Source organism: Clinocottus analis, unplaced genomic scaffold (assembly GCF_023055335.1).
Source record: "Clinocottus analis isolate CAN_PGR_092001 unplaced genomic scaffold, fCliAna1.0.p SCAF_2, whole genome shotgun sequence".
NCBI lineage: Eukaryota > Metazoa > Chordata > Actinopteri > Perciformes > Cottidae > Clinocottus > Clinocottus analis.
Window position 1 is genome coordinate 19,136,623 of NW_027175931.1, and position 23,475 is coordinate 19,160,097.

General features: G+C 44.0%; 1 protein-coding gene across 1 annotated transcript in view; it reads right to left on the reverse strand.

The window, feature by feature from the left end:
• dph1 (diphthamide biosynthesis 1) overlaps nt 1-23,475 on the reverse strand; it is an 84,392-nt gene that overhangs the window by 7,705 nt on the left and 53,212 nt on the right. The window lies entirely within an intron of this gene.

Here is a 23,475-nt window from a genome sequence, read left to right on the forward strand (position 1 = left end):
AAATGTGTCTGCACAGGTTGCCCAACAGCATGTGTACATGTAATCAGATCATGTCAACTTTGCTTGACAATTGACAAATTATTATCAAAACACCTCACTTCTCTCAACTGGTTTCCAAGCAATACTGACAACAAACATTCAAACAATGGTTTTTCCATCAACCGTCACATTGTCTTGGAGGTTGCTCGCTTCTGTGATGAAAATATTGTCTCTTTTGATCTACATGGCATTCAGCATTCTCTGTGTCTTTGCTCTCACACTGATAGAGGCCAACGGACATCTCATGTTTCTCCACACAAACCACAACAACACATGAACTCTGTTATCGTTATGTGCACATACAAGACAAATCATGCTGCATGTCAGGCACAGAGCTGAACTCGCTTTCCTATTCACCGTACTGACTGTAAATGAGCATGTGAAAGTGTACACATGTGCCTCCCTGTGCAACGGTGGCTGCCGCGACTCAAAAAAGGGCATAGGACAAGTATACGTGCGCGAATCGGGTCGCGTACGTGCCGACCTGCCACTGTGTGTATGCGAAAGTGTGTGCGTGTGACTGAAAGCGCCAGTAAGGCCACGAAAGTGTACGTGTTTGTTACCACACTGAAGTGAACATGCCCGCCACAGAGAGAGAAAATGAGAGAGGATTGGAGAATAAAAAGAAAGACTACAGGCGTCAAAGGTGCAGCAGAGTGTGGTCTGTACGAATGTGGGTATGAAAAGACACACGCGTATCGGCACATGTTTAGAAATACACACACACACACACACACACACACACACAGCAGGCGGACACAAAGCCTCACACCCACAAGTTTCACTTCTGCCTGGTGTGGCAGCAGTCTTGAAACACCAGTGCACCGAGGTTAGGGTTCATATACAGTTCAGGGCACACACACACACACACACGTACACACATCGAAAAAACACACAGAAGAACTTATTTGGATTTGTAATCCATGTAACACAATTATAGAGTAAGACAAAGTAACAAAAACAGCGTGACTGTAAAACTGTACCTGCTACACTGCGTGTGTGATTACAAACATGGATTTAAAGTGTCTGTTAAGTGCCATTGAAAACGCTGTTCGTGTCACTAGAAGATGGCGAGAGGGCCGGCAGGGCACCGAAGGGAGGCACACACACCCGCACGTTACACCAGAAGACCAACAGAAGAGTGTGTCGGCGACTTCGTCAGTGTGTCATCGTTCAGCAGGAGAGTCCAAATCTGTCAGTTTGAGAAGCAAAGCTGGTGAAAGTGCTAATACTTTACCCGCACCGCTACAAGGGAAACAAGCGCATGAGAAAATGTGTTTGTGGTAACATCTCAGAGTTAAACTGAGATGAGGAACTTGACCCTGGGAAATAAGCAGAAGCATTGTTGTGCCTCATTTGCATGGTTGTTACACTGGAGTATGTCTTAATAAACCCATGGTGCTTATCTGTGACCCTGCGACCTCTCGGTATGAAAATGTCTTCACTCAAAAAAGTAGTAGAGTGTAGTAGTAATGTGACTTCTTTTTACCAGTTTGATTCATTTAGGCGTGTGTGTGTGTGTGTGTGTGTGTGTGTGCTTCTATTTGTGTTCGGCGCATGTGACAGGCTAAGTGCGTGCGTGTGCGTGTGTGTGTGTGTGTGTCGGAGTGTCGGCAGGGGTGAGAGCAGCGCTGGTCGAGGAGGGAGAGGTTGCGAGCGTCAGAGGGGGAGACGAGTCTTTCTCATGGCCTCCGAGCCCTCTTTGGACCAAGTCCTCGTCTTGTGATTGGTTAATTCCCAGACACTGTCACCGAGACCAGACACTGCGCACACACGCATGCACACACACACACATACACACACAGGAAGAGAGACAAAGAGACAGTTAGGCAGTCAGACGGGCTGACACAAAGACAAGAGGGCAAGAGAAAGAGAAAGAGAGAGAGTAAACCGTGAAGACAGAGCGGGTGCAAATGAACGTGACCGAAAGTCATAGAGTCAAAGTGTCAATCAGTGTCACAGATAATGCAGCAAGACAGCGCTGCAAACACGACCAGAGTGTTTCCTCTCTGTCAAAGGAGGAGTCTGCCCTCTGCTGACCGCATCCTTGAACTACATTTGTGACGCTTCGACTCGAGTATGCAGCTCGACGTTCACGGAGAGGCGAGAGGGCCTGTTCTCATGAGCCACGCTGTTGGAAGCAGAAGTAGCGAACACAGGAAGGACTCTTTATCTCCGATATCAAACTCTCGCAGATAGCCGTTCGCTCGACAAGACGGCTGGCCCACACTATTTTTAAAAACCTTTTAATGCCACAGAAACAAAAAAGAGACCAACGTTTAGTTCAGGCGAGACAACAGCCTGAGAACGACACGTGGGGACGTGTGTCTTGTTCCTGATTTGATCGTGTTTGCCGTGTGTGTGTGGGGGAGATAATCCTGGTGAACGTTTGGCTGGGATAGGACCTCTAGTCAAGCACAAACAAAACTTATTTGTAGGGATAGAGAGAATACCACAATACAGCATTGATACTCGTCAAATAAAGGTTTGAGAAATACAAATTTGAGCTTTACGCTGACTAACATTAGGAAGGAACCGATGCGACCATTTCAATTTCAACACTACTGACTGAATATGCTTGTGCAACAGGAGAGGGTTACCCTGTAATTCCTGTCTTTCAGTAAGTAGGTGAGCACAGTACAAATACTATGCCACGTGTCAAAAACATCCTCCTGTTAACATGACAATCTGTCAGTAGATTGAACGAAGCGAGGCAGCACCTTCCTTTGTCAGACACTGCCGAGCCAAAGCCGCTTCATGAGTCTGTTTAAACGTAGCCTCGGGCACCGAGGACTGGCCATTAGTCAAAAGCTAATGGCTGTCTTTAATATGCAGAGTCATATAGACAGACATTAACAAGGCAGTGACCCTCAGCAGGCCGGATTAAAACAATAGTTTATGCAGTAGTCTCTGTTGAGCCGGCTATATATCACCTTCAGTATCAACACACCATAAGAGTGTTTCCATAGATTATACACACTCTCTTGTGGGTGTGTATACAGACACCCTCAAGCAGGTCTGGCACTTTAGTGTTAGCACAAATGGCCAGGTTGTTTATGCCACAGTCAGCTGGTGATCCCTCTGTGAGGCTAAGTGCTGCCCTCAGAAGTAGACGCACATGCGCAACAGGTGGTCACACACACACACACACACAAGATCATGTGTTTAAAATACAGTGAGTGGATGAGTTATCTACTTCAAAAGGTCATTATCATTAACACACGTTAGAGAATAGAGTTATTAGATCGAAAAGATCAAAGCCATCAATGTCTCACTTTCGCGCTCACCACCCAAGGCTTAACTCTAACAGTAACTCATAATTGCCAACCTTATGTTTTGTAATTGTACATCACATTGTTCAATAAGGGCCCCACCATGACATCAAGCAAGGTTTCGCAAACAATAAAGACCGACAACCACACACACAACGTACCGGCAATCAACCCGGCAAACATGTGCAATGCAGACTCTGATGCAGCGCAACAAACGCATGACATCAACACCGTTAAGAAGCATGCTGGCCTCGTCTTTGTAAAAGAAACTCTCCTGTGTGTGTGTGTGTGTGTGTGTGTGTGTGTGTGTGTCAGTGCTGACGAGTGGCGGTAACCCTGGCAACAGCTGCCGACGTGCTGCTGTCTCTTCCCGCTGCCCACTGGTACCCATCTCTCTCTACCTCTCGCTACCTCATGGTGTGAGTCACGATGGTGCTCGTCAACTTCCTGTGCAACAACTCGCTCTGATCCCCCACAGCGCACCAAGGAAACGTTTTGTGTTGTGTGCACTCGAGTCAACAAGTGCTTGTGGCACGTATTCAATATTTGAAACTTTTGCTATTGTTATGGGTTTATCCGTTTCGTCACAAAGAAGTCTCTTTTTTTCCAGACTAAAATATGACTAAGTCTTTTCATGATTTCATGACTTAGTTCAGTTAAACTGTCACAAAATGTCTTTCATGACCACCCCCACCCTGCTTTAAAACAAACTATTCCTTTACAGGAGTCGATCTCAGACGTCTCCAATGATACATCACTTCTTCTAATGTGGTTTCCTACTTTCTCTGACATTTTTCACCAGGTGACACGTGGTACGTGTCAAGAAGTGTTGATCTGTGCGTTTCCGCTGCCAAGCAGGCCAATTCACAGCCGTCGCTGTGACGCCAATAGACCACACGTCAAAGATTGATTACTGCTGAAGATGTTGAGAGCAATAGAAACAGTTATTGGTTTCAGCATCACAGACAAACTCAACCCTGACACATACAACACATCAACGTATGAGCTAATGATATACAACTGTGTGTGAACGTACATGCTCACACTCGGAAACCGTGCGAAAATCCTCCCGCGCCCATTTTAATACCCAGCATGCCCCACTCAGACAATCTTTTGGTAAAAAAATATGTTTGTTTTTTTCATTTTTGACACAGTTTTGTTTTATTGGGATTTTTGTTGCAGATTTAGATTCTTTAGGTCCTAATCTTTCCAAAATTGACGGCTCCCGAAGACATTTTTGGGGATTCTGGCTCAAATCATGCTGAATGTTTATAGTTGCGATGAAAGTGATTTCTTTTCCCAAGACTTTGCTGAACAAATACATACACTAAACCGGAATTAATTTGGGGTTCTTACGTTGACTCAAACACAGGGGAAAGGAGGTCTGGAACAGGTTAAGAAAACCTGCACAATTTCTCTCTTCTTACCCTTCCAGGGATTGATACATGTGTACAGGTGGAAGATGGCTGGATGGTTTTCGAGCCAGCGCTGTGAGCCAGAGACTTCCAGCATCCGATATGCGGAGAAGATAAGGTCTTTTTGAAAGCCACTCTGGTTAGCCAAGGCCCATAACAGCTGGCTTGGGACGCACGCACACACACACACACACACAGACGCACGCACACACACGCACTCTGACAGCAGATTGTAATCACATCCTTTCAAGATTCAATCACTGTTACTGGAACAACGAGAAAGGTTGAATGAGAAGCGTGCGCTTCAACTTGAGCGTCTTGCTCTTTTTGTTGATTGACTTCTTAGAGCATAGTGTACTTTTTGTTGGTGGGATACACAGATACAAAAATGCAATGAAAGTGTAGATCACAGGTATAAAAAAAAAAAAAAGTCTGTTTGCACGTGTGTGGGATCTACTACCACGACGTGTGAGCACAGATCAGACGAAGAGAAAACTCCAGAAACAGGTCACAGAATAAAAGCAAAGATAAGTGAACACAGAAGCAGATCGAGATGCCAGAACGCAGCACTGCTTCCCTTTGCTCAGAGACACCCAGCGATAACGGAGCACTCTGACTCGCTTTATGACGCAAAAAACAAAGTGCCAGACCTACTTGAGGGCGTCAGTATATATTCGAAACTGTGAAGGCTATTTATACATTTAAAAATGTTAGTACACAAATGATTCAAACAGGTCTTTTGCACTTTTGCAAATTTGGTTTCAAATTGGTTTTGTCTTCATGAGAATGAGGGATGCATTTATCATGAGCAGCATTAGAACTTTTGAACTTTGAGCAATGCAAGTATTGTATTCATAAGTACAGTTTTGACAGGTTTAGTTCAAATTTTACATACAAAGCATCTAATCAACGAATACAATGTGATGCATTTTTATTGATGGAACCACCCACGAGCACAACGTAGTTAAATTCAGCCACGCCGAGAGGTTTATCTATCAGTAAAAAAAAAAAAAAATCCATGATTTATAATATTTTGTGTAAAGTGAACTTTTGGAACACTTCATTTTTTTTTTTTTTTTTTTTTTTACAGATTACTGACATCTACTCTATTACAATTTTGAATGCATGTGTTTTACTTGTTACTCCATATTGCTGTAATTCTAATTTTACTTCAGTTAAGGATTTGAGTACTTCTTTTACCATTGCTTATTTTGTATACCTTATGAACACCTGAGCTGGGTTTATATAAAACAACTTTTTTGTTTATATTTTGGTCCATGGATGATGTGTTAATCAGCTACCTAATTGCAACATTATAATACTGATCTGATTAGTACTGATTAGTCTAATTGAACTAATAACTACCACAGTGAAGGGAATGTAATTGCATATCAGCAACTTCATTTTTTTACCTGGAGGTACAGAACCGAGAATATGTGCATGATAAACTTCTTTTCCAAACAAGACTTGGCCACATGACCCGAAACATTTGTATTCCTCAAAATATGACAAACGAATCTTTTCAGAAACATAAATGTGCTCCAAGCAATGCAAGGCATCATTCCTCAGATGACAGAGCTCTCCGAAGATCATCATTCTCAAAACGCATATGCAAACGCAAAGAAAGAGACACATTTACACAGATTGAAGAGCCCGAACTGCATCCTGCGGAGAGAAAAAAAAGAACGCGTCACTGAGAGATACAAGGAAAGAGAAGATGCTGTTGCTGCTTTTTAATGATATCGATTGGCTCATGACGGTAAGTAAATTTATCTTGTGAGAGAGGATAGTGACATTTATAGCAGGATGAAGGCCTTCCAAGGGTTTGAGGGCAGAAGCACAGAGATGAAGAATGTAACTGAGGCCAGGACGACGCTACGCTGGTTTAGGGACCTCTGGGAATTGGTGAAGCCCTGTGGAGCCAGTGGTGGCTTAGTTTTCTGCCCTGACACATTCACAAGAGACACACACACACACACACACACACACACACACACACACAGAGTAGGGCCAAGCAATAATTAAAAGCAAAAGTAAATCAGTGGTCGTTGGATGTTTTATGAATCATTACAGTCCATGGAACTCTGCACCACCAGCGTAACTCATTGCTGACAGCTCTCATTTAGTACGAAGTGTAGAAGCTAAATCGAGACTTCACTGTACCCATATACAACAGTGTGTGTGTGTGTGTGTGTGTGTTAATGCATGTCATGCATATTACATTAATTAGTTTGTCTCTATGTGTACGTTGTTTGCTTGTTGTGCAAAGCAACAATGACACCACATGCTACGGTTGTTTGCAGGTTTGTGTATGTGTATGTGTGTACGTGTGTGTGTGTGTGTGTGTGTGTGAAAGTGTTGGAGCGGGACCCACAGAGTGCACTGACAGGGCAGAGATACTTCCACCCTCACTTGTGCGTCGTAACACAAAAGCAAACCACAAAGTCACTTCTGCTCCTCTGCTGGAACAAAAGGTCAAATATGATCCTGAACCTACTTTCAGTCAAGTCCAGTTCCCTTTGACAGCAGATCTTGTCTGTGAGATGTTCAATTTCTATTTTTTGATTTGATGTGCAGATTCTTTGTAATGCTTTGAAAAGAAAAGAAGTCACATGCGCATCAACAAAAAAAAAGGCAACTCCAGCAAAGAAAAACAGACTTCTTAAACTTCAATAATGCACCTTTTGACTTTAGTTGAATGGATCTTTAGTATATTTCTTTTTTAGCTTTTGGATCTATCTTGTCTATCTCACTCGTGTTGTCTGCTTTCATATCTTTTCCACTCATTCAGAAGCTGCAACAGGACGCCGATTGCCACCGTCACACTGCGTCTATCTAATCTATCATGTTGCGACATGCAAGAACGATTTGGTCGAGTGGAGTGAGCGAAAGCATCTTTCATAAGGACTTCATTCTTCTCCATCGAGGTGAAGTGAAACTGGTCGCGGAGACACCGCAGCAGCCAAGAGCTCGAGGTCCTGACCCCCGGGTCAGCTGAGCTGCAGCACGTGTGGGACTCCAAAAAAGCGGCAGTGGAGAGAAGCTCCTGACGCTTGCCGCCTGTGTGGCTTCCCCATCGGTCGCTGCTTCCCTGTCTGCAGGGGAAGCGGGATAGTGCCAGGGTGCCGGGTTTTATGAGCTGGTCTCAAACTCACCACATTCCCACCAGCGTCGCAGTGGAGGACGTGACTCGGGCCACGCAGCGGCTGCAGCCAGACCACGGGGAGCGTGCACCGTGTATCGTAACGCACACACACATGCAGAAATACAGAAGTGTGTGTGCACTTTTTTCAGACTGGGGGCAGAAGGGTCGACTCATCAGACTTTCCATCAAATCCCAAGAAATTGCTATTGTTTTGTTTAATTAACAAGGAATCATCAGGTCCTTGAAGTACCCAAGATTCACAAACTGGCTTATTCTGGAGCTTTGGGTTGTATCGGTGATATTTCACAGTTCTATATACAGATGTCCTGCGTGTTTTGCACCTGCTCATTTTGTTTGTGCTGTTCTTTCTCTTATTTTATTTGGGGCATAACTTCTGAGTCAAGCCCTGCATGTAACTGTGTTTAGTTCCCAGACTGCGCCGTCAGACTTGACTGACTCACTATTGATTTTTCTTGGTTTTGGTCACGATTTTGAACACGGCAACCACATCTTTATTGAAAAGAAGGGAATATTGCAGTGTGTTGGAAAAAGCGAAGGCCAAATGAGCGAGAACATACATCACTATAGGTCATGTTATATATTTCAGTGTTCAGAGCTTTTGAAAGCAGCTCAAGAGAAACCTCAACACAATGAATTGTTCAGTAGCTATGTCTGCTGGCGTGAAAGGCAGAGATATGAGGTTATGGCAGCTATCAGGTAACAGCATCAGCGTACTAGATAGAAGGTTAACGTTATCCTGTGGAGTTTATGAACAATAGTAAGAGCACAATGGGCACGATATATAAAGAAAAGTTCCCACATCGTGCACACTTACAAGGACGCCAAATAAAGTATGATGCCTGTTTACTTGAGATTTTTCTCGCTTGTTTGACCTTCTTTCACTGCCTCACCGTTGAGCTCCAGGACTTTGCTCTCTGGTTGAAAAGAGCTGATATTGAGACTAAATGTCACCATGGAATCACCATAACCGTCTTCCCTCCCCACCCCTCTTTTCCTGGCTGCAGCAGACTTGAAAAAGGAAGGCATTCAGTGGGTTTCGAGTGTGTTTTGGCATATCCTGTGTGAGGTTGACCAGAGACGGATTACACACACACACAGAGTGTGGTGACCTTTGCTGCAGCCAACCAATAGTGGTTTAGATTGTAACTAAATCATTTCATATCACAGCCATATCTGCTCTTCCCATGGCAGTTTGGAGCCGCAACAACTGTCTCAACCCACACCAACACTGCAGGAATGTACAATTGCACAACAAGAAACAACTTTATTCAAGAAAGTCAAGCTTTTCACACATAAATGATGAAAATATGGTCCTTTCGAATAGGACTAGGCTTTTAGCAGACTCAATGACATGCTGCAGCAGCATACACCTGCGGTGTGCATTAAATATACATCAATATGACAGCGCCAGAGTTTGTGCAAGATGCATCCAAGCAACACGTTGCTGTTCTCAGTGGAACATACATCCCTTCCATCCATTATCCACTTATTAAAGCTTTATCTCCAAGAGGACTGAAGCTTTCAAAGTCATGAAGAAGATGTAAGACTGGGTCTCCTGACTGGGTCTCCATATCACTATTTGAAAAAGGTCTATGTGTTTCCGGTGTGCCTATATTTGACAGGGATGTGTTGCGACATAATAATGTACCTACAATGTTGTCAGAGCAACACTGACATCTGTTGGTGGCTTATTGCTTAACATGTAGAAAGAGAGAGGTTCCATCAATGCCTCTCCATGAATATTCAGTTATGTGCGGGGTTAGCCCAATAAATCCAGTAATCAATAATCAAATCATTATGAGAAAAAAAATATATAGTTTGATTTGAATGTAGTATCCCGAGAGTTTGAAACACATCTCACAGTCAACTGGAGACGCGAGGTGATCGCTTGTTGTCTGGTTTAAAAATGTATTGATTCAGAAATGAACAAAATATGTGCGACATCTTTTGGCAGCAGGGAATTTAACCGGCAATAAATGAAAAGGGGGGGGGGGGGTAACGTTCATCGCATTGGAAGTATGTTTCAGTTCTTAGTACCCGCAGTTCAAAAGTACCTGAATTAAACGTGTTGTTGAACAATGAAAATTGCTCCAGATGCCCAAAAACAAACTTAATTCAACTCTGTCAGACTGATTGCTGGTCTAAGCACTGCTATCAATAATTATAAATGTATCAACCTGGTCTTTGTTGCTGGAATCATGGACACGTCGTCATTTGTCCCCCTCCAATATTTATATCACAAACTACATTTGACAACATACGCTATTTTTAAGAGGGTGATAGAAATCTAATATGTTTGGGTCCGGTCTATAGGGCACTTATGTTAAACATGGAGGTGGCATGAAGCAGCACATCTCCAGCTCTGTCTTACAATACCAGCGCCTTTCTGTGTTCCTCTGTCAAGGTTAGCTCAGGGAAGTAATACAAAGATGTGTGTGCGTGAGAGGGAGGGTGGATGGTGGAGAAGGGGGTGGGGGGGGGGGTGAGTCATCTGGATGAGTCATGTGCTCTTGTGTGGACAGCTCTGGGAAGGATGGATAGCGAGACGCAGACGTGTGGAGGCCGGAGTGGAATAGCTAAGGTGTCACAGTGCTCCATGTAAAACAGTGGAACTGCAGGTAAAGATAACCGACGTGTTAAGTTACCGCCATTGGACAAATGAGCCTTCTATATTCTGTATTGCTGCCTGATACATTTTTTGATTTTTTTTTTTTAAATGTATTCCTGCGAGACAGAATGACGAATACAGTTAAATCGCGTTCGTACCAGCTCTGGCTTGCAGTACATGACTATAACCAGCAGGGGGCACCTGAATATACAGATTCGAGGCAACCTCTCAAAGGGAGCCATGCAGACAAGGAATAGAAAGAGTCTGTGGACTGTGGGAAAGTTTCACGAGGAAAAAGGCAGCCAAATAAGATAAATATGACAGCTTAGTTTTCAAGACGAGCTGCTGAAGAGAATTCGGATGCCTGGAAATTGTCGTGCGGTATGTCATCGATAAAGGGTTTCTGGATTTCATTCGGAGCTCATCCTCACACTCTCCACATTTTCTCACCTCTCTTTTTCTCCCCTGTCCTTTCCGTCCCTTGGAGAATAGTTTAAAATCATAGAGTGCTGTACTTCCCTGATGCTATACGCCTCTCACTTCTCATCACATTCTTATAACAAAGGTATACATGGTCATGTATGTCACACATTTAAACAACATACAACCAAAAATACTTCCATGAATGTGAGCATTAGTGTTTCTGATGATTGCCAGGTATGGAAGCAAGTACAGCAGCTGGACTGAACTCTTTCCTTAGCGGAGTTGTGATCAGCTGAGTCAGACTGACCACTTTGTCCGAATGGATCTGATTTAACCTCAGTGAGTCAGTGGAAGACTCTTCGGTCGACACCTCGATCAAATAGCCCTCTGCTTTTCAGCGTTCAATGACTAACTACTGTAACCACGCGCACGAGGCAGGAGAGCAAGTTCACATGCGGCGTCTGGCTTAAAACAAAAGGAGTGAGCATAAAGGCGTTACGATGCACCGGCTGCCGGGAGGACGACACATTCGGCTCTTCGACAGAACCCACACCTGTATCGGTGAATGGACAGTCACGTCTGATAGAATCAAACTGCCTTCGGGTGATCCTGTTTAATTAACACCCACTTACACTGGCTTTCTAAAAGGCGGCGTGTGTGTGTGTGTGTGTGTGTGTAGGGGGTGGGGGGTAGATGAGGAGGAGGAGGGAAGTTAGGGGTGTGATGAAACATTCATGAGCAGTGGTGATGTTGGAATAAAGATAGGGGTTTTATGTCAATGTTAGTGAAAGGGATGCCGTGACCACGCGAGTCCCCAAATAAATATGCATGAGAACCACATGCATATGCATCACAATGCATATAACTCTGAGGAATGAGTGTGTGGAACAGCACATAGTGGGCGAGAATACCCTCACTGCTTTGCGTTATTGTTGCATTGAGCGACGGGTGATTCCCTATTTTGACAACGTACTGGAGCAGCACTTTTGACACGGCTTCAGGCCTTCAGCTCTAACAAGCCGCCGATTGGAAACCAGGCTGAATCATTGTCAATGTTGCGCCTCAGTGCATGTAAAACTATGCAGCTGTGGTGAAATGAGGTACAGAGATGAGGAAAGAAGGGCTGAGTGGGAAGGAAAGAGGAAGGGAAAAAAAGAGACGGGGAAACGAGCAGGAAGAGGAAGAGTAGTAAAGCAGAATACTGATTAGTGGTGTGTGCGAGAAAGGGGTGTGTGTGTGTGAGGGGGGAGCAGGAGCTGCACTCTGCAGGTGAATACTGAGCCCTGTGGGGTCTCACTCTCCCTTTCTTTCTATCTGCAAAACGATGCTTGCGTAGAGAAATGAGCAGATATGGGCCGGCTGGGAAGAGATGAGGAAATAGATATAGCGAGGGAGTGTGGAGGATAGAAAGATAATTAAAAGACTGTAGTAGTGAGGGGGGAAAGGGAGGGGGGGGGGGGATTTACTTACACTTGCAGAATAAAAATGACACAAGGGATCAGAGAACGTGTACAGAGACGTTCCCTCGACATCAAAGTGGCATCCCCACAGTCCCTCCCTACTTTTGCTCTCACTATCCGTCTCTTCTCTTTCTCCCTCTGACACATGCAACTGCTACCAGCAGATGGATGGATGGATGGATGGATGGATGTATATATATGTACATATATATATGAAGCAGTTTGAGATGATACTGAACAATATAAGAAAAGAGGGAATCTAAAGTGAGGAGTTGTGAAATACAGCCTTAGGGTGAAAACGAGCAGAAGAACACGAGCTGCCCTGAGATTCGCACTCCCAGTGACGTACTACTTTTTCATACTTAATTCATGACGCCCCTGTGAGAGCATTGATGGTTCTGGTATTTGGATGTGTAAGCGTACGGACCAACGCTACCTTTGATTCGGCATGACTTATTCATGTTTGGTGCATTAGTTTGTAGAACTCATCACATCGTCACATCACCCTTCTTGATAACTTTCAGGGCCTCAGGATATAATGAGCGTGTGGAGGGAAATGGTGAAGGATGAGCTCGTAGATTACGGAAATCTAAATCATTCATATCACTAAATCCTGAGTGGGATATTCAACTAACACGCATCAAATAAGTCATCTTGTTGGTAATGTGCTGGTGAATTATAATGATACCGCAATTCTTGTTCAGATCAGGCAAATTGTGTATAAGAGAAAACATAAAGACGTTTCTTGCTCAATGTCATTATAAAAAACGGTGTTAATTATTGATAATGAAGTATATAACACACTGGGAAATGCTATACAATGTTGATGGAGTTAACTTTCAATTTGTTAATGTCAGACCCAGATTTTGTTGTGTTGTTTCGGGTGTTTTAGTCTAAGGTGTTCCTGTTATTTTGTCCAGCACATGGATATCCCAAACACAAGTAGTCCATTTAACTCAGGTGAAAAGACAGCTTCCCAGGACATACACCGTTTACATGATAAACTGAGCGACGGGCTTCAGAGCGCCACAGGATGAACTTCCTGTCAGTCACAGGCTGGAGCGTCATACTGTCCACGGCCAGTTGACCCCACACAAGACTTCTTTATTATAATGCATGTGTTGAGCGTTTGTTCATCAGCGCATCCTGTGTAGCTCTTGTTCATCCCGTAGATCCATATCTCCTCCGTCGCTCTCCTGCTTACACTAAACAAGTGAATCACCCCCGTCACTCCCTCCCTCTTCCGCTAACTGCAGCGTTCTCGCCTGCACACGCACGCATGGAAACTCCGCCATCAGCAGCCAATCAAACAGCACCACCTATGAGGTGAGAAGTATCTGAGAGAAACTGAATAAAAGGAAGCAGTGCAGGTATTGCAAACATGTTGAGAATGTGTTATTTTGGATCATTATATCGACATATACGCTTTACGTCTTTTACGATTGAAAAGTCTGTTTTGTGTATGATGGAGCTTATTATACATCCTCCAACAATTTACAGTTTAACAAGTTTCACACGTTCAGTTTATGTTCACCAGGCGTGTAAAGACAACAACGAACACAACTGCTGTAACTTTAATTGCAAACAATACCAAACAGATATTGCTAAATGATCATCAATGCTTCTTTTTAATGAGTTAGGAGCCCGGCTAAGCCTACGTATCCAGTCCATAACCACTCATATAAAAGCTGAACAGTGAGACACAACGTATAGAGACTTTAAACATTTTTAGTTTTTTCTGTTCTACACTTTTGAGCAGGACACCATGAGGACCGGTGCAGGTGGATGGAGTGTCACAAGTGGTTGGAGGCAGTGACAGTGACTGATTGGGCCGGCAAAGGGAAGATGGAGGTGACAGTGAGAGTGAAAGAGAGACAGAGTGTAAGGGAGGGAATGAGTTGTATCAAAGATTTGGTTCATGCGTTTCTATTGGCTGAATCATTATTCCAAATTGCCGGCTTCTGGCAGCCGACTCTGCGTGTGTGTGAAACTGGTGCTTGAGGCACAATAATCTTTCATGCGGGTCATATTGTTCCGTTACTGCATAAACTATTGAACTCAGTGCTTCTAGTGAGTTCTAGATTTTGACTTAATTGCGAGTTTCCCGAAACAAAGAATGTATTCGATATCCAAAAAGAGAGACACCAGAATCAGGCCATGAAGAGAGCACAGACCTTTCCAAAAGCAGACAATAGGACACGTTAAAGGTGTAACTGATGATGTTAATAAGCCACTGCCAGAGCTTACTGTAACAACCATTGTTCCATTGTTCTGATCGCTCAATCTCCTACTGTGGAGCTTCTTTTCCGCTTGTATCATATAACACATATCACTAGAATAATATTGTATAGGGGTATACCTGCATACACACACATACACACCCTGATACATACATGTACATACATCCACTTATTGTATTTTGTATGATTATGTGCCTGTGTATATTTATGTAAATGTACACATCCGTGCTTCAAAGGCATATCTGGAAAATCAATACAAATTTGATCACAAAATAAACATGAAAAAACAAACAGATTTTGACTGAAGTTGAACGGATCAACTGTCTGTCTAAAGGCAACAATTGCTACATGTTTGATTCGGTATTTGTTGCACTGCTTATCACATACACACATCAGCATTGCACAGGGGCAGTGTACCCATCATACACATTATACACATTATACACATTATACACATTATACTCCAGCTAGTCAGCCTGGATGAACAGTTTCTAAACAGATTTCTACATTCAGAGAAAGTTACTTTGATTTTGTTTTGTATTCTTTAAATCAGTTTGTCCACCAACCTCCCAACTTGATATAAATGCAATACTAACTGGTTGTACTGCTAAAAGGCAAGATGGAGCAGATCGCAGTGGAGTCGCACAGCTCCATGGTGCCTCTCAGAGATGATCCGGGAATGACAAACATCTCTGTAACTAGAGGAGGGCACATGTAGGACAGTTACTGATCATTTTCTTGGCACAAACACACACATGTAACCAGTCAAGTAGGCAAATAGCTTAACAAACCAAAAAAAAACCCACAACATGGTCGAGGTGACTAATAGTTCAGTTCACTCCTCCTGCTTCCTCCTGCCTCGTTTTGGCAGCGCTGCGTGCACACTTCGGGAGCAACTTCCTCAGGGACAATGAATCCCCCAGTCTGAAAAGAGCTTGATAAATACAGCAGGACTATACGAGGTAGCATCACGTACCCAATAACAAGTCAAAAGAATGTCCCCCATCAGCCCTACACACTCGCTTCTCTTTTTTTCCTATTCTTCTCCTCTTCCTCCCGCCCCTCGCGGAACCCTGAGCATCCTCCTGTTGACTAAATTTCCTCGATGACGTCAGAGTGCACGTACATCGTCCATGGAGGTGATGCTTCTGAATGAATGAGTGTCCCCTCCCATCTCCATTACTAGTACTACGGGATGTCTATAAGAGCAGATCGCCGGGACAGCCCGCTGAATCTGATGACATGGGGCTGTGAAGCGCAGCAGCAAGACGCGAGATTGAACAACAAATCCAAATCCCAACTACTTCTGGCGAACATTACGCACCAGCTGACCACGAGGTTAGATACGAGTTTGATATCTGAAGACGGTGGCCGCAGGTAAGTTATAATGTGACGAGGTAGGAGACGGTAAATCTGTGCTTTCTTTATAGTTTTAATCAAGTCGCAAACTGAAGAAATCTCCGCTGGGCCGAAGAAGACCAAGGAGGTAAGTTTTCCTTTTCATTGTGCCATATTTTTTTGTTGTTGTCGTGCACACATTTTGATTACAACAGCGGTCTAGAGCCACGTGTGGCAATACATTCATTACACGGACGAGCTCGTTCAATCGGGGTAAGCTCACTTTTTTTTTTTTTTTTTTTTTTTTCCGTCAGCGAATTTTTCTCTGCGTGCCATGTCGTGAATCTACGGTAGATTACGGCGGCTGGAAGTTACTGCAGTGTGAGTCACTTTGGCGCACATGGGCAGTGACAACTGTAGAAAAGGATGGCTTGTAAGATGTCTTGCAGGGTGTAGGCTGCGCCGATTGCATGTCAACAAGGCTGCATGCCCGCAGAAAGTCAACAGCGAATCACGACGTGCGGTTGATTTCTCTCATCATCATCATCATCATCTTTTTTTTTTTTTTTCTTTTTCCAAGGGTATCCATCAGCCGTTGTGGGACGTGTCCTATCGGGCTGCTTCTATGACTCATTAATATATAACACAGCCAAGAGTGCTCGTCAGAGTTCAGGGGAACCTAAACATAAAACACACAGAATCAATCGGAAGGTATCGGTTCGGGTCCCCAGCGGGAAAGACCTACTTTAAATAAAGTGACTTATATTAGTCCAAAGCTTTGGGGCAGATCTCCTCTCCCTGGTTTCGGCAGTTGTTTTTTTTTTTTTACCCCTTTTTTTTCCATGCTGAAATGACATCGTGACGCCTCCCTGAGATGAAGTCAATTTTGCGTCATTCCTGCGCACATGCAGACGACTCCCGATCTCTCCCATCACAGGGCTTTAAAGAAACAGCGCGAGTCGCCTGTATACGTCTACAACCTGCATTGCGACGTGTCTCGAAACGAGGCGGAGAAGACGAGCGAGGTCAGGGGAGTGGGAAGCCCTGGAGGTCTGATGAAAACTCCCCGGTGTAACTCCTGGAGGGAGGGGGCTATGACCAGAATTACAATAAGCACGGGTCAATAAGCTCTCCAGCTGCCTTCAGCCCTCATGTCAAACCCACAGGAGAAACAACATGGGGCATATACAAAAAGATGAGCGATCCACCTTTGAAGAACTTTCAGAGGCTCCAGAAGCCGCGTGGCGCTGTCCACGGTGCTGAACGTGCGCTGAGGACAAAACAACATTGTGATAAACTACGAAGCGGCACAACAAGTACAACTGAGCTGACTTGTGCATGCAGCCAGTGGAGCCTCCGACAGGTCACCATATAGGCGTTTTAAATGCTATTGATGTTGTTACCATGGTTCCGTATCACTTCGCGAGGAGGGATATTGTAAACTTTCCAGCCTCTACCGAGCATGTGCATGATGCCTCTTACAAATAGAGAGGCGCCTCTCTGGAGACATTTACGGCTCACGCAGCTCTGTTTGTCAGCAGAAGATCTTCAGGACCACGCAGAGAGTGACAGAGTCAAATTGGTCTACTTTCAGAATAACGAAGATCAGATTTTTGAATATAGTTCAGAGCTAGACTTTGATATATGTTAATGTTGGTGCTAATGGAAGTAAGGCCTATGGCTGGTTTGTGACACAAGTCTGTGGTAACCTGGTGACATTTGTGTGGTAACCTTTGCACTTGCACACTTACTGTGCTCCTTTCCCGTTCTCCCTCACCAATCGAGATGTTGTTTTTTCAGGAGAAAAAGAATTCACATGAAAATCCAGACAGGCCACACTCTAACGCGTTAAACTGCCTAAACAGCCAGCAAATACACATCAGATGGGTGCTTGTGAGCCCTTTGAATTTCCGGACTGCTGACGTCAGTCCTAGAGTTACTCAGCTGAGCTTGCATAAGCCACCAATCCACCCTGTGCTGCCGTCCGTCCATATCCTGTGACTCATAGATAATCGGCGTGGAAATCAATACTACAAACAAAACAAGCGGGGCATGTAACCATCCGGCTGGCCACGTGTCGCCTCGGGCCTCTGGCAGGAAAGGCTCTGGTGTGTGAGAGCTCTGTGTCGTGGCGTACAGTCTGATGGATGTGAAGTGCACCTTTAGAGATATGGTGATGAGAAAGAGCACGTAAAGAGCTAAATCCACCTTTATTCCTTTATAAATCGCAATCGTCGATGACACGTAAGTGTGTAAGGAAGGGCGGCATGAGGGTGTCTCTCTCTCCCTCTGCACGCCCCACCTTCCCCTCTGCATGCTGCTCCCAGCTTGTATGCTTTCTCCGTCTGATTTGTTTTCATGCTGCTGCTCTGTTCTATCAGTCAGTGCATCAAGACCTTGGCTCTAGACTGCTTACTGCTAAAAACTCTTGCAAAGTACAGTAACAGTCTACAGTCATGGCTACTGACGCCTGGCAAACCTCTGCTCTGTGAGCTAAGCTCCGCCTCTGTGACTGTGAGGGTGAAGGCGAGTGGGAAGACGCCGCTGCACCGTCTGAAGTTTCCTCTCGGAGCCCAGCGCTACCGAAGGCTGCATCACCGGCAGCATCAAACCACCGAGGATGTCAGCGGTAACCGCAGCCAATCATATTTCACCCGCTGTCTCCATGGTGACCGTGGCATTAGATTGTTACTGTAGCAACAGCACCACTGGTAACAGTCTACAGCCATGGTCGCTAGGGGGCAAAACACACATCTGAGCCAGGGCGGTGCAAAAAAACCCAAAAAACAGCTGAGAAAGACTCACAAGAATCAGCGAAAGAGGGACGTGACCCAATAAATACCGTTTAAATCACACTAATAGTTGTATTTAGAACATATTTTTACAGCATCTGATGTGGAGTGTATCATTTACGTACTTCACTTGATCAACAAACCGCCTGAATGCATTGGTAGGAAGTACAAGTACATAAAGTACATCTATCTATCTATTTATCTATCTACACACACACACACACACACGCACACAGACAGACACACACACACACACACACACACACACACACACACACACACACACACACACACACACACACACACACACACACACAGACCATAATTTAAGCAGGTAGAAAATAGAAATAGGGACAACACATTTCAATATCGTTAAAAAAAAGCTTCAGATATCTGCTGTACATTTGAGGAGGAGTGCTACAGTTTACCCACACACACCGTGGAGGAGGGTGAAAGTCTCGGGTTTTGAAGTTTTACCGGAGCAGCCGCGTCAGGGAAAGGCTACTTGCGTCGTCCTGATGAAAACTAATCCACTCCGACAAGAAAAAGAGTTTAGGGAACCTCCTGAATCTGCTCTTAGTGCCGTTTCTTTCTCTCCCCACATCATTTGATTTTGTGTCAAATTTATTACAAAAGTTGTTGGTTTTTATGATTCCCGAACTGACTTCCCCTTTCACGGATATGCATGTAATGTCTGATGTCCCATCAATAAATTGATTCATCATTAACATAATGAGACTTTTGTATTCTTGTAAGCAAGATTTGAACTGCTTTTCAACATGGACGTGAAAGCCGAGTGTCAGCAACACAGCAGTGACTTTGAGTTTGACAGACACTTAGGCGGCCTGGCCAATATGGATGTGCTGGTTTAAAATTGATTTCACTGATCATCAGAAACACATCAAACCTCATTCTGAGGTGAAAGTGGCCATGGTCCGGTTCAGGCTCCCTGGTTGAGTGTCCATTTCTCTGCACTGTAAGATTCCTTTCCAGCAGCACAACTCCAACTGTTTCAAGACCAAGACACCAAGTAATCAACTTCACTTTCGTTTCCACGATTTCCTCAGTGGAGTTTGAATGATTGAGTCATACTTTTTCAGCCGTCTTCGGCGACACACTATTAGGTGGAGTAAATGCTCGTCAACTAAATAAAGGTACAGTAGGTTAATGACATCATATGGGATTCTAGCAATTCATCTTTTTGTGATGAATAATTCTTTCTGTGGATGCTTAGACAAGTTCACAGTGGTAAGTACTCTACTTCTTATACAGTGCTCTCAAGGGTATAACTGTTTTGAGTCCAACGACTTCATGTAACAATAACCATTAAAGTTGAAGAGATCTTAAGCTGAAGAGGAACACACTCATACACATTCCCTACCTCAGTGTTTAACCGTGCTGCTCTCAAGAGGCACATCTCTTTTAAGTCAGAGCATTTCCACAAACGGATCCTGTAACATTGGGGATTGATGATGGATATCCAAACTCATCAGGATGAGAGAGAGTGAATCCTAAAAGTACTGACTCTGACGTTTCTCTCCTCTCTTCCACCTGAGAATAAAGAGAAGGCAAGACTAACATTGACTACCAGAATCAGTAACACAAAACTATCGGACAATCCAATATTGTCAGAACAGAGTCCGATCATGTTTGTTAAACATGGAGCAGCACTATCACTTTAAAACCTTTAGTAACACTTCAAACACTTCTCATGTGTCTTTAGTAATGAATGCGCTCATGAGGACTTCATAATGACTATCAATTCATTCCTTAATATTGAGTATTATATTTAATCAACCGGATTATTACATCACCAATGAATGACACTCTACAGAAAGTTGAATGGATAATCCTGTTCAAAGCACATTTGCATTAATATTCACATCCATATGGCAGATTGTTAGCCAACACAGCCACATTAATGGCGAGCTGGTAAAGCGACATAAGTTCCAACAGCTGCGTAGTTATTCCAGTTTTTTAACAGTGAGTCAGAGACCGCTGCCCCCATTAGACAACATCAACGCTATATATTTAAATCTAATCATTTAGAAGAGGATCGTACGCATATTCAGGAACTGATCCTATGATTCTGTTAAATACTGTCCGGACATTATTGGACATCCTGAAGCTACCGGAGGACAACAAACTACATCATGGCTCATTTCAGAAGGGATGCTGACTTGGGTTTGGATAACATTTGGAAAATAGACCTCAGGGCCGGTTTACTTGACAGTTGAATAATCTAAACGTTGAAGACACTGTGTACACACGGCGTGGCGACGTCTGCGTGTTTGAAAAGTGTGTCATCTCACTAGAGTTAAGCGGGAATACAGCAACCTGATGACGAGTCATTTGTGTAATGCAACAGCAAAATGCTAACTGGACCTTTCAATCAACTTATTAGTCAAAGATAATTTTGAAAAAAATAAATAAAAAAATTTAGAAATGTTGGTCTCCACAGTTCAAGACCTCACAGTACTATTAGAAGAGACAACAACCTTCAGGTGACGCAACAAAGGAAAATCTGTGGCTCCTTCCCACTAGACTGCATCATGACATCGTAATGGAAGATCACGGCATGACAGGAAAACGCAGACAATCCACGACAGGACAGAGTAGGTTGAGGAAGAAGGTGACTTTGTCACAGCCCTGTGCTGGGGTGGCTCTTGGCTGGATGATCAGGGACAGGCTGGCCTCCCACGCAGAATTACTCATCTCTTAACACCACTTATTTTTTCTCTCTCCCACTAAAGACTCTTATTCAACCTTCTAGCAACCTTCCTTCACATTGCTGTTCAGCCGCCCAGGCATGCCCCCCCCCTCCCCCCACCCCCTCACACACACACACACACACACACAAGCCTCTAGACATCATCACTTATTGCTCAAATTTCCACAGGGATGCAGATGAAGGGCTTGTTAAACACATAGCTGCTAATCTCCACCGTGAGGATAAGATTACTTAACTAAATCAAAGAAACACTTGCAATAGTTTTAACATGAACACAACAGGCTGTGTTGATTACGTTTACTGTTCTCCTTTTGCTCTAAGGGACCTGTTGCCTTTGTTTGACTTTGTATGTACACAATACAAGCAAATTCACTTTACTCAAGCACTAGCTACTGTTCGAGGCTGTAAACAATGTGTAAAAACAAGCTTATTTTATTCATCATGCCTCTTCAGAGATATGTGTACTGAAATATCCGGATCATGCAGATGTTGTACACTAACAACATGCAGCTCTTCTTCCAAGGCCCTTCCTCTGAAATTGAAGTTACAGATGCACCGTCGCATGACACGTCCATTATTGTTGTCAAAGAAAGCTTTCAAACAGCATATTCCCCTGGAACCGAGCATTGATTTATTATTTTCTTCATACATTTCCGGAAACAGTTTCTCACCCACCGAGTGTCTCGACAGACGTAAATACAGGCAGAGATGTAATTTCTGTTCAGCAGGGGAAGGAAAAGCAGAGAAATACAGGAAAAAAAAGAAAAGCAGGCACTGAAATGCAGACTTCTTAACACGCTGTTGGTGATCTCACATACATGCCCTCGTACTGCCACTCCATCATAGCACAGCCCCAAACACATGGCCCTCTCAAGCCTCAGAGCACTGAAGGTAAAAAAAAAGAAGAAAAAACTCCTTCTCTTCTGCATGTTATGCTTTGGATTGGCCATGAATCACACAATACTTCAAACCCTTCTGTCTATTTTCCACCAGATCTCCTGTTTTGTTAGAAAACTTCAGTAAAAACGAGAAACACACAGGAAGCAATTTCACATGAGACTATGGTAATACAAAAAAAGGGTGTAGGATAATTACTTAGCGAGTGGGTAAATGTAAAGTTGCCTGACATTCACGAAGGAACAGACTGCCGTGACTCAGCCTTTCCCTGGTTTGATAAATGACACAACTAAAAACACATCTTGGGTGCTCACATACAGTATCTTGCCGGCTCGTAGGTAGCAGACAAAGCCAGAAGAAGAAAAAATTGACCCAAGCAAACACTTCATATTGACTAAAATACATCATTTAAATGAACATCTCTGGATGTTTGATGACGTGTGGTTGTCGAGGGTGCATTAGGCTGATGGCTTTTGAGTCATATCACAGCTTCCTGTTGCTACGCAAACAAGCGCCGGGGCACCAATGGCAACCAGCTGACCGTGCAGTCAGGGTACGTATCGGTGTCACTGTGTGAGCAGAGCCGCACCTGAGCACCTGCTGTGTAAAGTACGGGCTCAAACGCGCGACCTCTGCAGAGTCTTAATAAACGTGTCGCACATTCTCGATGGCGAGCGGTGCCCCCTGGACAAGATAGTTGGGTGCTGATGCCAGGAGAAGGGTGACGGCCAACACATTCAATGAAGGGATGAGATGGGACGTCAAGGAGGATGAAAGAGCGTGGAATCAAATTCCGACCACATCTGGAAATAATTGCATCCACCAGTTACAGCGGTGCACTGGGTCCTTGCACCTTGCCAAGCACTCGCTCTCATGCTGCCATGCCCAGCAGAGCCTTTCCACAGTGAGGAAGTGTGTGAGTTGAATGCCTTATAGGACTGCAAATAAGGTATGCAAACAGTGCCACCTAGTGGTCACTCAGCTGTCTGCATGTAGAGGTCATAACTGTCAGTCAAACGATACATCATCAACATCATTTACAGTAAATATGTGACAGTAACTTCCTGTGAAAGCAATGCAACTAGTAGTCTCTA